The sequence below is a fragment of the Pristiophorus japonicus genome, unplaced genomic scaffold (genome assembly GCF_044704955.1).
Source record: "Pristiophorus japonicus isolate sPriJap1 unplaced genomic scaffold, sPriJap1.hap1 HAP1_SCAFFOLD_154, whole genome shotgun sequence".
Taxonomy (NCBI): domain Eukaryota; kingdom Metazoa; phylum Chordata; class Chondrichthyes; family Pristiophoridae; genus Pristiophorus; species Pristiophorus japonicus.
Genome location: NW_027251217.1, coordinates 1000814 through 1012822, shown reverse-complemented (window position 1 = coordinate 1012822; position 12009 = coordinate 1000814). Strand labels below are relative to the sequence as shown.

At 45.3% G+C, this 12009-nt stretch overlaps 1 protein-coding gene across 1 annotated transcript in view; it reads right to left on the bottom strand.

Annotated features, from left to right (window-relative positions):
• LOC139242930 (uncharacterized) overlaps window positions 1-12009 on the bottom strand; it is a 182256-nt gene that overhangs the window by 140964 nt on the left and 29283 nt on the right.

Sequence of the window (12009 nt, the reverse complement as noted above, 5' to 3'; positions counted from 1 at the left end):
ATTTTTACTCCAGACAGTGATGTACAATTGCTGAAGTTCATCCATGTGATCTTAAAATGTTTGCCATTGCTTATCCACCATCAACCCTTTAAGTATCCTCTGCCAGTCTATTTTAGTCAATTCACACCTCATACCGTCGAAGTTACCTTTCCTTAAGTTCAGTACCCTAGTTTCCGAATTAACTGTCATTCTCCATCTTAATAAGGAATTCTACCATATTATGGTCACTTTTCCCCAAAGGGCCTCGCACAACAAGATTGCTAATGAGTCCCTTCTCATTACACATCAACCAGTCTAGGATGGCCAGCTCCCTGGTCGTGGGATATTAATGGTAATGGGCAGTGAGCAGAAAGTTGGGATTACACTCGGCGAATCAGAATAGATTACTTAAAACTTGCACAGCCTCAAGGCAGAACGTTGTGGTTTTTCCAAAAACAGATTATTTGGGTTGTTTTCCCTGTTTAGATCGGATACATTTTCACCATATGAGATCCTGTGTTTTTTTAAAGGATCTTTGCTAAACCCATAAGCGATTATTTTGACATCCAGCAGTTCCCAGATATACTATTAAATATTTTCCTGGTCACTCAACTTATGACCTTCCCATTAACTCCTGTCTTTTGTCTCTGGTCTCTCCTATTCCCAGTCCCATTGAAACCGTTTACCTTTGTTTTTAGTCCACACGAGTAATAGCTGAACAGTTCCCTTGTCCTTTGTACAGATACTGATGGGACAAGGTGTGTATTTACAACACTTCACATCATTGTATCCCATTCGCAGTATTTGCAGTTTTATCAATTTCATTCCTATTGTTGTGGTTCATGTTCTGGAACATTCCATGTTTATAACATTTATTTCAACAATTCACGCTGGCAGTGAATAAAGCTAATCAGGAGTTTGGTTGCTTGAACAAGACATTTTTGAGATGAGAGGGAGATAATGCGCCCACTTTTTAAACCATTGCTGTGACCGCACTTGTACTGTGTGAAGGTCCGGTTGCCTCAGTACAAAGGTTATCGCAGCTATTGAAGAGAGCAGCTAGAATGATTGAGAGGGTGGACAGGTTGGATTAGAAGGAGCTATTGTCTAAAGTGGGCATGTTAACACTGGAAAAGAGACGATTGAGAAGTGATCTGATTGCTGTTTCACTTTGTTCACTACAGTAGAAACAGAGGACACTGCCTGCGCTTGAAGGAGAGTAAATTCAAAACTAATCTGCGGACACAATATTTCAGTGAGGGAGTGGTGAATCTGGGGATTGGGCTGCCTCGGGAGACTGTGGAAGCAGTTAATGGTGATTCATTAAAAGGCAAATTAGATTTATTTCTAAAAATCACATTTTGAATTGCAGTATATGAGTAATTCGAGTTATGACATGTGGTAAGTGCAGCATGGTTGTGAGAAACAGATGACCTTGTACCTATGGTTCCCAAAGCTCTCCACCACTGGGGCTTTCCTCACCTCATGTCTGGCTCTGTTGTAGACTCACTGATTATAGATCAATCAGTCAACTACTCCATGATCATTGTAGCATGCGACTACCAGGATGCTAAACGGTGAGCTCGGTACATCTTGGCATTTTTTTCATCGAGTAACTATGTTCCTATCTCACATTCTGTCAGCTCGGTGATGGTGGAATGAACTAAACTCATTCTGTGTCCCTCCCACTTACGTGATATTCTTGTCCACTGAAATGGTCCTCGCCTGTTAACCAGAGACCGAGTCCCTCCACACCCTCTTCAATCGCCTGTTCTAGTCTGTCCCGGTAGAATTTCGTCAACTGCAACAATTGGTCATCGTTGCACTGTGTCAAGAGCTGAGTGATTGTAGATTTCGGATCTGTGAAGTCAAACGGAGAAAATTAAACACATTATCGACTTTCTATCCGGGCTGCAACATTTCCTCTCAAATGAAAGGAAGGCTCCTGCAGGCCACATTCTGAAAACATACATATACACAAGTTCTATATAGTCACCTTAAAGACAGTGTTCACATTTGTCAAACTTGAATTAGCTTCAGCTCATGGGTTCCAGCCTCCCCTGATCATCGCCTGTATCTGTAATTATTCCCGAATTCCACCTCGAAATACAGATTCCAAGAGTTTGCTCACAACGCAGCCTCCCCCTCTGTCATCCCCAATGTTCGAAAACTGAAAAAACACTCCAAAAATGTGCTGTTTCCCTTCCTATTCCTTAACTGTGTAACTATTGATTCTACATTACAAAACTCCTGGGGACATCCTTATATTCTAGCCCTGTCATAAAACACATTATTAATACTGGAATACAGTACATTTCACCCTCCTCAAAATGTTATCAGTGTGATTTCACCCGGAGTTTTGTTCTAAACTAAGTCCTGTCTCACAGTTAATGGACCACAACATCATCATCATCATCGGCTGTCCCTCGGAATCGAGGAGGACTTGCTTCCACTCCCAAAGTGAGTTCTTTGATGGCTGAACAGTCCGATACGAGAGCCACAGACCCTGTTACAGCTGGGACAGACATTCGTCGAGGGAAGGGGTGGGTGGGGCTGGTTTGCCGCATGCTCCTTCCGCTGCCTGCGCTTGTCCTCTTCACGCTCTTTGCGTCGAAACACGAAGAGCTCAGAGCCCTTCCAGATGGACTTTCTCCACTTCAGGCGGTCTGCGACCAGGGTCTCCCGGGTGTCAGTGGTGATGTCGCACTTTACCAGCGAGGCTCTGAGGGTGTCCTGATAACGTTTCTGCTGTCCTCCTTTGGCTCATTTACCATGAAGGAGCTCTGCATAAAGCATTTGCTTAGGGAGTCTCGTATCTGGCATGCGTACTATGTGGCCTGCCCAGCGAAGCTGATCGAGCGTGGTCAGTGCTTCAATACTGGGGATGTTAGTCTCGTCAAGGACACTGATTTTGGTGCGCCTGTCCTCCCAGGGGATTTGCAGGATCTTGCGGAGACATCGTTGGTGATATATCTCCAGCGACTTGAGGTGCCTTCTATACATGGTCCATGCCTCAGATCCATACAGGAGGGCGGGTATTACTACAGCCCTGTAGACCATGAGCTTGGTGGTAGATTTGAGCAACTGGTCTTCAAACACTCTTTTCCTCAGACGGCCGAAGGCTGCACTGGTGCACTGGAGGCGATGTTGAATCTCCGCATCAATGTCTGCCTTTGTTGATAAGAGGCTCCCGAGATATGGGAAATGGTCCACGTTGTCGAGGGCCGCGCCGTGGATCTTGATGATTGGAGGGCAGTGCAGTGCGGTGGGGACAGGCTGGTGGAGGACCTTTGTTTTACGGACGTTAAGCGTAAGGCCCATGCTTTCATATGCCTCAGTGAATACATTGACTATATCCTGGAGTTCAGCCTCAGAATGTGCGCAGACGCAGGCGTCGTCCGCATACTGCAGCTTAACGACAGAGGTTGGGGTGATCTTGGACCTGGCCTGGAGGCGGCGTAGGTTAACCAGCTTCCCACTGGTTCTGTAGTTTAGTTCCACTCCAGCAGGGAGCTTGTTGATTGTGAGGTGGAGCATGGCGGCAAGGAAGATCGAGAAGAGGGTTGGAGCGATGACGCAGCCCTGTTTGATCCCGGTCTGGACGTGGATTGGGTCTATAATGGATCCGTTGGTAAGAAACATAGAAAATAGGTACAGCAGTAGGCCATTCGGCCCTTCGAGCCTGCACCGCCATTCAATGAGTTCATGGCTGAACATGCAACTTCAGTACCCCATTCCTGCTTTCTCGCCATACCCCTTGATCTCCCTAGTAGTAAGGACTACATCTAACTCCTTTTTGAATATATTTAGTGAATCGGCCTCAACGATTTTCTGTGGTAGAGAATTCCACAGGTTCACCACTCTCTGGGTGAAGAAGTTTCTCCTCATCTCTGTCCTAAATGGCTTACCCCTTATCCTTAGATTGTGACCCCTGGTTCTGGACTTCCCCAACCTTCGCTGCACTCCCTCAATAGCAAGAACGTCCTTCCTCAAGTTAGGAGACCAAAACTATACACAATACTCCAGGTGTGGCTTCACCAAGGCCCTGTACAACTGTAGTAACACCTCCCTGCCCCTGTACTCAAATCCCCTCGCTATGAAGGCCAAGATGCCATTTGCTTTCTTAACCGCCTGCTGTACCTGCATGCCAACCTTCAGTGACTGATGTACCATTGATAGAGTATTCAAACAGGCTCATTTAGACAGACTGTGAAAATTCAGACCCCCAAGTCAAGGCTGCTACGTGCTGCTCAGCATGTTGCATTAACTCATCAATCAACTTGACATTTTCGGACCTTGGGTAGCGAGCCAATAAAACGTTAAAAGACTTTCAATTGAGCCAATAAGGTCAAAGAAGGTGAGTTCTTTTTTGTAAATTGATCCAAGTATAAAATACAGCCATTTTGACCATGTGTCTCAGTAAGAACAAAGACCTGGCTTGAAGCCAAGAAGTTTGTTGCTCTCTGCCGAGATTAAAAAGTTAAAACTACCATCGGAGTTCGTATTTCATTGGAAATTAAGAGATCTAACAATTTTGGCGCTGCGAACAGGATCGCTGAGGAAAGAAACTGAATTTTGGACATCAGACCTATGTCTAGAGGTAAGGACTCCTCTTTTTAAAAAAAAGTCCTCGGTCAAAAGTCTAAATTCGCCTCTCCTTCTACGCGATTCCGAAAGCCTCCGGTTTGCGAACCCCTCCGGTTGGTAGTCGGTTCGAGGTCCCATAGACATCTAAACTTCGGCAGTGTGTTAGTTAATTAATCACTGACCTATTGATCAGCTAGAAAGCTTACGACTCGAGACCCCAGTAAAGAACTCAATATAATGGCAGCAGGAGATAACAACAAAGAATTGCTTACAACTGTTAAAGGTGGGCAGGCACCACCTCAAGTTTCTTTAGATTTAATTCTCGAACAGTTGAAAGAATACATAGAGCAACAATTCAACTTATCTAAAACCTGTATTAAGATCGAACAAAAGTACGGAACCTCCAAAGGACAATGGTCCTTGGACGAGATTAAAAGGTTCTGGGGAAAAACGACCCGTATGAAAAATAAAGAGTGAACTAGATGGTCCCTAGCGGTTATGGGCCAGATCCGAAAGCGGAATGAAATTATAATGCGTTCCCAACATGATCGAGAACTGACCAGTACAAAGGACCAACAGCAAGCAGTTTGTGCACAGCTGCGACAGAAAAAGCTTGAACTTGAAAAGCTGGAAGCGGAAGTTAAAGATCTTAAAGGTGAAATTAAAGAATGGAAAAAATCATTAGGTCAAGAGACAGTAATAGGAAAAGGGAAATGTATTGATCAATTCCCAGGGTACCCATGTTTGGATAAATTAAAAGCGCAAACCCGAAGACACGACTGAGGAATAGATACGGTTTCTGAATCCTCCGACAATACAGTGTCGGAGGATGATGAAGAATTAGGGGTGCGCTTTGCCCCGTTTAAAAAAAAGACGAGTTGTAGTCAAATCAGAAGAGACTGCGGATGAGGGCGGAACCAAAAAAACAAAGAGAAGGGTGTACGAAGAATACTTAGTTCATGATCCGGCAGACCCAGAGAAAATTGATAAATGGTCCAAGGAATTGCCCAATCCAAAGAGAGGAGTAAAAACGTGGGACCAATTGGACCGCTTAAGAAATATATATCCACTTCATCCCTGGGACGGAGTGCAAATTTTGACCATAATGGTGCCAAAAACACAGGGAAGAAAATTGCACGACAAGGTAGATGAAGCTTTGGGGCAGAATGAGTAAGAATTAGTCGCAGGATGGGAGGCGATTAAATACTGGCTGCAAGCCTTCAGTCCAGCTAAGACAGACTGGGGAAAAATTGCAGCTTGCCAACAGAAAGGAACAGAGGAGGTCCTGGAGTATGACGAGCGGTTTAGATGCACGTGGCTAGAACATTCGGGTATGAATAATACGGATGAGGAAATGGATGAACAAGTGTTTGGACCCCTGAAAGCAGCTTTCGTGGCAGGTCTAAAGCCAGAACTGTCCAAAATGCTTAAGGTAGTGTTACCGGACTGGGAAGGTAGAGAAACTACCTTTGCAGCATTGGTGGATCGATGTAACCAATTAGATCGGGATATGGGAGCTAAAGTCTGAGCTGTACAGGCTATGGGATGGAAATCCCAGGATTCCGATAAACAGTTATTAGGAAAATTACCCGGAAAATGTCATTATTGTGGGAAAGGTGGTCACTGGGCCAAGACGTGCAGGGCAAAACAGCAAGGTCATGGCTGGGGAAGAGGACGCAGCCAGGGATACAATTCAGCCAACAAGCCAGGCTTGTCACAAGATAACGACCTCATAGAAGCATTTAAGCGACTGACAATACAACAACAGAAGGAGTTACTTGGGATAGCAAAAAAACAATGAGAGCCCACCCTGGCCCCCCTCCTCGCACTAATACAACAGAGGGGAGATGGGCTATATATAACTGTGAGGGTGGGCGATAAGGATGTGGACTGTCTTTTCGACACAGGAGCGGAATTAACATGCTTACCCCTACAATATGGAGTCTTTTTGCCATTGGATGGTAGGGCACGTACAGCCTATGGAGTTGGGGGCCATAAAATGGAAATTAAAAGGACAACACCGGTACTTATAGGACTGGGTCCACATGAACTAACCACGCCAGTCTGGATAGGCCCAGATGATCAACCCCTTTTGGGAATGGACGTTCTAATCCAAATAGATTCATCGTTGCATTTCGAGGATAGTCGGGTGACATGGTCAATTAGAACTTTGAAGAAAGAAGAATTGAAGGAACACCCGATATGGGCGAAAGATAAGAACGATTGTGGCCTACTCCAGATGGAGCCTGCGTCATTTACAGGGACCAAGCCTCCATGCACTAAACAGTATCCCATCAGTCCAACTGCCATCGCGGGAATCTTACCGGTTATTCAGCAATTGGAGAAACAAGAGGTGCTTATTAAAACGCATAGCTCCTCCACTAGCCCCGTGTGGCCGGTACAGAAATCTAATGAGACTTGGCGTTTGACTGTCGATTATAGGAAAGCTAACCAGTGTATTGATCAAAAAGCTCCTTTGGTCGCAGATCCCTCCACCATTTTTAATGCCCTCAAACCGGAACATAAATATTTTTCGGTTATAGATATGGCCAACGGATTTTGGTCAGTGCCTCTGGCACCGGAGGTTCGACAGTGGTTTGCTTTCACAGTCCAAGGACAACAGTATACTTGGACCCGGTTACCGCAGGGTTTCCACAACAGCCCTACGGTATTCCACATGGCTTTACAAAGCCATTTGCGAGAATTACCTCCCCTGTCATCCACAGTCATCCAATATGTAGACGATATCCTGCTAGCTTCAAACACGGAAGAACAGCATGAACATGATTTACGAGCTTTGCTGGTTCACCTTCGGCTGAAAGGACATAAAGCCAGCATCGACAAAGCACAAATATCCCAAGAAGAGGTTGTATACCTGGGACAAAAGATTTCACAAGGAAAGAGAGAACTTACCCAGGATAGAACTGCAGCCATTTGGGCTGCTAAAAAACCCACCACTATTCAGGAACTAAGGTCTTGTGTAAGGATTACATTCTCCGATGGGGAGTCCCGAGTAGCATTGACTCAGATCAGGGAACACACTTCACAGGTGCTGTCTGCCAAGAAGTCTGTAGGTTACTGAACATTACGTGGGATTTACACTGTCCTTATCATCCACAATCATCAGGACAAGTAGAGCGAATGAATCGAACTCTGAAACAACGGCTTGCCAAATATCACCAAGAAGGAACACCATGGCCCCAGGCACTACCAATAGTGCTATGTAGCATTAGGGCAACCCCGAACAGAACTACAGGTCTAAGCCCATTTGAAATTATAACAGGAAGATCCATGTCGCTGCCAGGAACTATCGATTTACGGAAAGCTGATGTTCACTTAATGAGTGACACTTTGTTATCATACTGTCAGAACCTAACCAATGCTATTAGTTTCCCGACAGGTATCGGCAGCTTGGGGTAATCCACCCGAAGGAGGACACGACATCATCCCGGGAGTCTGGGTGTATGTGAAAAAGTTGCATAAAGAACCTTTGGGTGCCAAGTGGGAGGGATCTTATCAAGTGTTATTGACCACCCAGGCAGCTGTTAAAGTCCAAGGAAAGAAAGCCTGGATCCACGCTTCACACGTTAAACGAGCACCCGTAACTGAAGCTGAAATCTAATAAGGACAATTGCTTTTTGCGAAAATGTATAAACTTACTGTATTATTGATTGTAGGTATTATAGGCATAGGCCTACTTCTTACGAGCCGACCCTCTGCACCAAAGGGAAATAGTAGGGTAGCAAGGGAATTACATGTAAATACCTTTTTATATATGTCATACATTTATGCCAAACAAGGTAACATTTCTAGTTGTTGGGTGTGTACGCATATTCCTATTCACTCAAAGGGAGGGATTCCCTTGAGGCCAGTTCCCTTGAATATCTCGGAAATGGCTGAGTGGATAATTAATCAAAACAAAACAGGCAATGCGTTTCAGGATACGGAAAACTGGGCACGTAAATGGAAGTCAGCAGGTTACAATCTGACTACCTTTGAAGGGGGATACCAACCGTGCTACAATAATTCCAAACGGCCCCCATTTTTTGTTATCACTAATACAACAGGAATAGGAAGACCGGGGAAATCGGTCTGTCTGATTAGAAACATCAAAGGAGGCCAAAATATGGGGTATAGTAACTGCTCCCGGAATTATAACATAATCAAGCCACGGAACCGTCCAAACTGGGCCGATGTGGGAATTTTTAACGTAACGGGGATTCTGAATAAAACAGATGGAAAAGCCTGGACGGGCCCCGGAGTGTTGCTGACAAAGAAACAGCTAACATTCATTGCACATAATGGCACCTATTGGGTGTGTGGTCACAAGGCCTACCCTTGGCTGCCCCAGATTTGGATGGGATCCTGCTATTTAGCCTACATTGTGCCTTATATGTCTCATATAAAGTCACTGTCGGAACATTTACACCGTCCTAAGAGAGCTATCACAGAAACAGAGAGGTTCTTTGCCATTCTGATCCCTGGGTATGGGACCGCCAAACTGGCAAGGGAATCCATTAACATGGCATCCGTTGTGGAACGAGTAGCCAATGATACCTCAGAGGCCAGAGTTAAAATCAATGCAGAAATGGTAGCAATCCGCACAGTAGCCCTACAGAATAGACTGGCCCTTGATTACATCCTGGCTGAAAAGGGAGGTACTTGCACCCTACTCGGAACTGAGTGTTGCACATATATCCCAGATAGCTCCGAAGAAATTACCCACTTAGCGGAGCGTATCCAAAAGGAGGTAGTAAAACTTAAGCAACCCCCATCATTCACTTTGTGGAGTGGAGCCACTGAATGGCTAGGTTCAATAGGAACTTCATTGGTGGAAGGTTTAATTCTATTTGTTGTAATTGTTTTACTTTTATATTGTTTGTTTATGTTGATTAAATGTTGTTGCGACCAGGCGGCTGTAGCTGCTGTCCCGCAGGTGAGACACCTTGCAGGTCCCAGCAGACTGTCTGTACATGGCACAGGGGTATGTTATGCTTAAGGGAAGGTTGTTTACTGGTTGAATTAAGATATTGATTTGGATTAAATTGGAATAAGGTTAATTAACCTACTAAAACCACACTTCCATTGTGGCCACGATGGAACTCGGGTTGGTGTAAATTTGTGTGGAAGCTACTAGTCCGGACATGTGGCGAAACACATCAACAAATTTTAGAAGGAAACTCTATTAACATGTGTGAAATTATTTTGTAGAATGTTTAACCAGTGATACCTGATGTTTTATGATTCAGTTTGTGAAAGAATCAAAGGGGGGATTGATACGAGTATTCAAACAGGCTCATTTAGACAGACTGTGAAAATTCACAGACCCCCAAGTCAAGGCTGCTACGTGCTGCTCAGCATGTTGCATTAACTCATCAATCAACTTGACATTTTCGGACCTTGGGTAGCGAGCCAATAAAACGTTAAAAGACTTTCAATTGAGCCAATAAGGTCAAAGAAGGTGAGTTCTTTTCTGTAAATTGATCCAAGTATAAAATACAGCCATTTTGACCATGTGTCTCAGTAAGAACAAAGACCTGGCTTGAAGCCAAGAAGTTTGATGCTCTCTGCAGAGATTAAAAAGTTAAAACTACCATCGGAGTTCGTATTTCATTGGAAATTAAGAGATCTAACACATGACACCCAGGTCTCATTACACCTCCCTTTTTCCTAATCTGTCACCATTCAGATAATAGTCTGTCTCTCTGTTTTTACCACAAAAGTGGATAACCTCACATTTATCCACATTATACTTCATCTGCCATGCATTTGCCCACTCACCTAACCTATCCAAATCACTCTGCAGCCTCATAGCATCCTCCTCGCAGTTCACACTGCCACCCAACTTAGTGTCATCTGCAAATTTGGAGATACGACATTTAATCCCCTCGTCTAAATCATTAATGTACAATGTAAACAGCTGGGGCCCCAGCACAGAACCTTGCGGTACCCCACTAGTCACTGCCTGCCACTCTGAAAAGTACCCATTTACTCCTACTCTTGGCTTCCTGTCTGACAACCAGTTCTCAATCCACGTCAGCACACTACCCCAATCCCATGTGCTTTAACTTTGCACATTAATCTCTTGTGTGGGACCTTGTCGAAAGCCTTCTGAAAGTCCAAATATACCACATCAACTGGTTCTCCCTTGTCCACTCTACTGGAAAATTCCTCAAAAAATTCCAGAAGATTTGTCAAGCATGATTTCCCTTTCACAAATCCATGCTGACTTGGACCTATCATGTCACCTCTTTGGATCACGGCCTGCATGTCATCGTGAAGCAGGCGACGGATGTTGACAATCTTTTGTGGGCATTCGAAACGGAGGAGGACGCTCCATAGACCCTCACGGTTGACAGTGTCAAAGGTCTGTGTTAGATTGAAAAAGGCCATGTATAAGGCCTGGCGCTGCTCCCTGCATTTTTCCTGCAACTGGCGCGCTGCAAAGGTCATGTCTGTTGTGCCCCGTAGGAGATGAAATCCGCATTGTATTGCCCCTCGCGTAGTGTCGTGTAGTGTATTGCCCACGCTGTACTTGCCACTAGGTGATCGGGAGAGGTCTGGGCGCCGACGGAGACCTTGTATATCGTGGGAGTACACTCAGCAGCTTCTGTCCCTGGCCGAAGGGACCCAGTACCAGCCGCTTCTGTCCCTGGCCGAAGGGACCCTGTACCAGCAGCTTCTGTCGCTGGCCGAAGGGACCCTGTACCAGCAGCTTCTGTCCCTGGCTGAAGGGACCCTGTACCAGCAGCTTCTGTCCCTGGCTGAAGGGACCCCGTACCAGCAGCTTCTGTCCCTGGCTGAAGGGACCCTGTACCAGCAGCTTCTGTCCCTGGCTGAAGGGACCCTGTACCAGCAGCTTCTGTCCCTGGCTGAAGGGACCCTGTACCAGCAGCTTCTGTCCCTGGCTGAAGGGACCCTGTACCAGCAGCTTCTGTCCCTGGCTGAAGGGACCCCGTACCAGCAGCTTCTGTCCCGGGCGGAAAGGACGCTACACCGGATTCGGGGGACGTCTAACCGGCCGAAGGGACTCCGGGACGACCTGCCAAAGGGACCCGAGGATGTGGAACCGGCTGAAGGGACTCCAATGCCAGTGCTCAATCCGCCGAAGGGACTCCAAGACCGGCGCTGAACCGGTGAAGGGACCGAGGCGTGGTGTCGTCTTATACCCCCAAGCAACTTTTAATTAATTTTTAAACTTTTAACCAACTTTTAAACTTAACAATTTGGGAGAACTTTAAAGACATACATTTTAGACTCTCGATCGAAATACTTGTAAATATCTATTATTAATCTACATCTTTGACTTTTAACAACTCTTAGAAACTTTTTAAAACTTAACAACCCTTAGAAACTCTTGAAATAAATTGGGAATCTATATCAACTTTTAACTTTTAAAATAACTTTTGAAGTCACCTTCCTAATGCCTGCCCCCCAACCCAG